The sequence below is a fragment of the Trichomycterus rosablanca genome, chromosome 1 (assembly GCF_030014385.1).
Source record: "Trichomycterus rosablanca isolate fTriRos1 chromosome 1, fTriRos1.hap1, whole genome shotgun sequence".
Lineage (NCBI taxonomy): Eukaryota > Metazoa > Chordata > Actinopteri > Siluriformes > Trichomycteridae > Trichomycterus > Trichomycterus rosablanca.
In genome coordinates, this window is record NC_085988.1 from 80,883,631 (window position 1) to 80,889,630 (window position 6,000).

Genomic DNA, 6,000 nt, shown 5'->3' on the forward strand with positions numbered 1-6,000 from the left:
TGAAGTTCATATTAAATGAAACTATTTCTAATAAACCTTGCTTGAACATGTCAGACTTCATGGACGTGTTGTTGATGTTCTGTTTGTTCCAGCAGGATTGGACTGTTGAGGACTGGGCATCACTGGTGATGTCGCTAATTTAGATAGAACCTCAATCATGTAAAGTAATGATCGGAACGCTGGGTAAAGTTCAAAAATGTTAAAGCAGGCCTGTCTGCGTCTGAACACACACACACACACACACACACACACACACACACACGATACAATTCATGCATAATGTAGATGTGTGACGGAGACAGCGACTTGAATCATTCATAAAGTGGCAGCTGGAGTTCAAATCAATTCATGACGCCTTTGTGTGTGTGTGTGTGTGTGTGTGAAAATTTAAAGTTTGTGGTCAAAATTAAGTGGTGGCAATGACGCTGTGTGTGTGTGTCCTCATGTGCCTTTGTGTTTGTGTGTGTCCTCATGTGCCTTTGTGTTTGTGTGTGTGTGTGTGTGTGTGTGTGTGTGTGCGTCAGCTGTGTTTATCTCGTCCATCAGCGATTAAAATGCTGAAGTTTTGAATGATGATGTCACACACTGTAGAGGGGGCGTGGTGTGCTGACAGGTCAGAGGTGATGGTCGGAGTCGAGCTGTCTGAATACCCGTTTATCCTCTTTTTACTCTCTAACATTCCTGGTCACATTCCTTCATTAAATAAAGTTGAGCTCTGTGGAGTTGGTTTCACTGTGCTGCTATCTGTGAGCACAGAGAGGGGTTTTAATATATTTTGGGGGCGGGAGCTCCGGTTTCCTCTCACAGTACAAAGACGTGCAAGTGAGGTGAATTGGAGATACAAACTTGTCCATGACTGTGTTTGATATTAAACTTGTGAACTGATGAATCTTGTGTAATGAGTTCCAAAAACTTCCATTTTTGTCATAAATTTAACCAAAGTGTGAAAAACATGATGTTAAAATCCTAATAAATAAAAAATACACTATATTTTGCAGGAATGTGCTTCCAATAAGCAACAAGATCATTAGTGAGATAGAGGATTGATTTTGGCCTTGGCTCTCAGTTAACTTTTTTCCTTTATTTACCCAATCCAGTCGTGGTAGGCTAGTGGGTTGAGTTTGAGACTATCAATCAGAAGATTGTTGGTTCGTATACAGGCTCTACTGTGCAGCCACTGTTGGGCCCTTGATCAAGGCCCTTAACCCTGTCTGCTCCAGGGGCACTGTACAATGGCTGACCCTGCGCTCTGACCCCAGCCTTCAAACAAGCTGTGATATGTGAAAAAAGAATATCGTTGTACTGTACACCTGAATATATATAGGCCAATAAAGACCGTCTTCTTCTTCCTCATGGCCAGTTGGAGCTCTCGTTGCTGCTGCAACCCCTAATCGAGGAGGGCCAATGTTGTCACTTGCCCCATCCAACACCTGTGCAAATCGCTTCTTTTCCCTTACCAGGAGTCTTACAGAGCTCAGTATTGCACACACTGTCATCTGTGATCAGCCACCACTGTGCAAGCGCCTCAACCGGTTGGCAAATGTTGTAATTGCTCAGTGACAAGGATCCCTGTTTCAGTCTACAGACACCTGGCCGGCTGAACTCAAGGACTAGCATGTTTCACCCCTCTCAGCTAACTTTTATGGTTAGGGTTGAAGTCGTGATTGTCCAGTCAAATTTTTCTATTCTAAACTAAAGTAAATCATTTCTTTATGAAGCATACTTTGTCCATGGCAGCATGGAAAGTTTGAAACAGGAATGGGCAATCCTCAAACTGTTGCCACATTCTCTACAATGTCACTGTATACTTGTAACATGAAGAATTCCCCTCAGTGAAACTAAGGATCCCAAACTAAACTAAGCCTGCCAGTAAAGCATCATTAGTCCAGAGAATATGTTCAATGGTGGTGCTATACACCATTCCAGTCAACACTTGGCAGTACAGAAACAGTACAGTCCAGAAAACTCTTGATAAATGTTTTTTTTTGTGCTGATGTTACTTCCAAAAGCAGCTCTGACAATTTTTCACACACATTATGGACTGGGTAGTGCTGTTCTGTAAGCTGGTGTTTTATTGAAAAGTGGGCAGCTAATGTCTGAGCTTATTTAACTTTATGTTAGCCCAAATAAAACCACACTGCTTGGCTATGGTAGCCAATCCATAAATTTCCTGATGAGCAGTTTTGGTGCTGTCTTTGCTACCAAAGGTGGTTTGAAATTTAAATTGGTTTAAATTTTGAAAGCAAAAATGGATGGTTTTCGCTCTACACAAGCTTCAGCACTTACTGGCCCTGTTGTGTGAGCTTGTTTGGCTTCATGATGAGCTGTTGTGCGATGACTGCAGCTTCCAAACTGTACTGCACTAAAAGTGCATATGTACAGTGTATCACAAAAGTGAGTACACCCCTCACATTTCTGCAGATATTTAAGTATATCTTTTCATGGGACAACACTGACAAAATGACACTTTGACACAATGAAAAGTAGTCTGTGTGCAGCTTATATAACAGTGTAAATTTATTCTTCCCTCAAAATAACTCAATATACAGCCATTAATGTCTAAACCACCGGCAACAAAAGTGAGTACACCCCTAAGTGAAAGTTCCTGAAGTGTCAATATTTTGTGTGACCACCATTATTTCCCAGAACTGCCTTAACTCTCCTGGGCATGGAGTTTACCAGAGCTTCACAGGTTGCCACTGGAATGCTTTTCCACTCCTCCATGACGACATCACGGAGCTGGCGGATATTCGAGACTTTGCGCTCCTCCACCTTCCGCTTGAGGATGCCCCAAAGATGTTCTATTGGGTTTAGGTCTGGAGACATGCTTGGCCAGTCCATCACCTTTACCCTCAGCCTCTTCAATAAAGCAGTGGTCGTCTTAGAGGTGTGTTTGGGGTCATTATCATGCTGGAACACTGCCCTGCGACCCAGTTTCCGGAGGGAGGGGATCATGCTCTGCTTCAGTATTTCACAGTACATATTGGAGTTCATGTGTCCCTCAATTAAATGTAACTCCCCAACACCTGCTGCACTCATGCAGCCCCAGACCATGGCATTCCCACCACCATGCTTGACTGTAGGCATGACACACTTATCTTTGTACTCCTCACCTGATTGCCGCCACACATGCTTGAGACCATCTGAACCAAACAAATGAATCTTGGTCTCATCAGACCATAGGACATGGTTCCAGTAATCCATGTCCTTTGTTGACATGTCTTCAGCAAACTGTTTGGGGGCTTTCTTGTGTAGAGACTTCAGAAGAGGCTTCCTTCTGGGGTGACAGCCATGCAGACCAATTTGATGTAGTGTGCGGCGTATGGTCTGAGCACTGACAGGCTGACCCCCCACCTTTTCAATCTCTGCAGCAATGCTGACAGCACTCCTGCGCCTATCTTTCAAAGACAGCAGTTGGATGTGACGCTGAACACGTGCACTCAGCTTCTTTGGACGACCAACGTGAGGTCTGTTCTGAGTGGACCCTGCTCTTTTAAAACGCTGGATGATCTTGGCCACTGTGCTGCAGCTCAGTTTCAGGGTGTTGGCAATCTTCTTGTAGCCTTGGCCATCTTCATGTAGCGCAACAATTCGTCTTTTAAGATCCTCAGAGAGTTCTTTGCCATGAGGTGCCATGTTGGAACTTTCAGTGACCAGTATGAGAGAGTGTGAGAGCTGTACTACTAAATTGAACACACCTGCTCCCTATGCACACCTGAGACCTAGTAACACTAACAAATCACATGACATTTTGGAGGGAAAATGACAAGCAGTGCTCAATTTGGACATTTAGGGGTGTAGTCTCTTAGGGGTGTACTCACTTTTGTTGCCGGTGGTTTAGACATTAATGGCTGTATATTGAGTTACTTTGAGGGAAGAATAAATTTACACTGTTATATAAGCTGCACACAGACTACTTTTCATTGTGTCAAAGTGTCATTTTGTCAGTGTTGTCCCATGAAAAGATATACTTAAATATCTGCAGAAATGTGAGGGGTGTACTCACTTTTGTGATACACTGTATATATAACAAAGTTATTCTTCATCTTCTTGCTACTGCTAGAGTTTTTCCACCTCACAATGTTTTGTTTTCCCTTTCGGCTGATAATTAGGGGGCACTGCGAGCACACTGACAAGTACACCTCTCAATGGCTAGGCATTTTTGGCCACCCCCTGGCATTAGTCAACTGTGTCCATGCAGGTGCCCGACTGGCCGACAGCACAGCTGAGATCAGAACACTGGATCCCCAGATCTCTGCAGTTGTGGTTTGGCGCCCCAAGATTTTTCCACTTTACAATAAAAGCACTTGGGAAGATGGCATCCTATGACAATGCCACGCTGAAAGTCACAATGGTTTTAGTATGACCCATTACACTGGCATTGTTTATATATGGATGTTTAGACCCCTAATGCATGACCTACTCCTAGTGCAACAGGAAAGTTAAAGAACATTTGATTTTCCCTAAACAGTCCTGTAATATATCACTGTTTTCTGTCTGTGTGTGGAAAGAGATTTTGTGTTAGGTCCATTTTTTGCATGAGCGGGTCACTGAGTGGTTTTTTAGTCCATTTAAAGGTCAATTGTGCTTAAATGGCAGCGGCGTGTCCCCTAGGCCACAGGCTTTTATTCAGGATTTGTTCTTGTACTAATTGGTAAAAATTTATTGTTGCAGTTTTTAACTACATTGACGCTTGTGTGTTTGTGTGTGTGTGTGTGTGTGTGTGTGTTTAGAAAGGTGTGGTACAAATTTATGTGTTGAGTGTGGGGGGGGGGGGGGGGGGGGGGGTGTTTCCTTGAAAGCAACGTACAGGAAGTTCTTGAGGAAATCTGGGAACAAACAAGAACATTCTTTGAGACCTTAGAGGAATTCAGACGTCAGAGAGACTGAGCACTTTAACCTGAACGTACATCTAGTTACATCTTTTGTTATGTAATATACACTATATGGCCAAAACTATGTAGACACCTCTTCTAATGATACATACCTTTTATGTGGCAATGTTTTCTTTCCAAGTAAGTAATTCACTCTCACTCACTTTCTTAACCGCTTATCCAATCAGGGTCACGAGGGAGTGCTGGAGCCTATCCCAGCTTTTCAATGGATGCAAGGCACACAGTAACATCCTGGATGGGGCGCCAGTCCATTGCAGGGCAGACACACACATACACACACACACATACACCCACATTCACCTATAGGGCAATTCAGTGTCTCCAATTAACCCGACTGCATTTTTTTTGGGCTGTGGGAGGAAACCGGAGCTCCCGGAGGAAACCCACACAGACACGGGGAGAACATGTGATAGCTCAGTGGTTAAGGTACTGGACTAGTAATCAGAAGGTTGCAGGTTCAAGCCCTACCACTGCCAAGTTGCCACTGTTGGGCCCCTGAGCAAGCTCAAAAATTGTGTTCAGTCATAACTGTAAGTCGCTTTGGATAAAAGCACCTGCTAAATGCAGAAAATGTAAATGTAAACATGCGAACTCTGCACAGAAAGGACCCGGACTGCCCTACCTGGGTATCGAACCCAGGACCTTCTTGCTGTGAGGCGACAGTGCTACCCACCGTGCCACCGAGCCGCCCCCAAATAAGTAATTGTAAATATATTTTTATGAATTGGTGCCAGTCTGTAACTGTAGAAACATGAGGCCAGCCACTGCCTCTTTATGAGCTTTAGGGCATAAAATGTTATTAGGCAATGTGGTCATGCTAATGCATTGGTATTTAAATTTAAGTGCTAACCCTGTCTGTGCATAAAATGCTGATGGTTACACAATCAAATGTTTGTTTTCTGCTGTTTTTAGAAATGAGATTTCAAGCTCTTGCATTTAAATCTCAGGTGGTGCTACACAGGAGAGATGTGTAGGAGAGGAGGGATATTGAGGGTCAAATTCATTGCTGCTGTACAACTGCAGCATTTACTGACTGGATGAGGTGCCTGGACTAGTGGTGGTTGATCTCTAGGGCATGGTGTGCCTTTCTGTACACTATACGGCT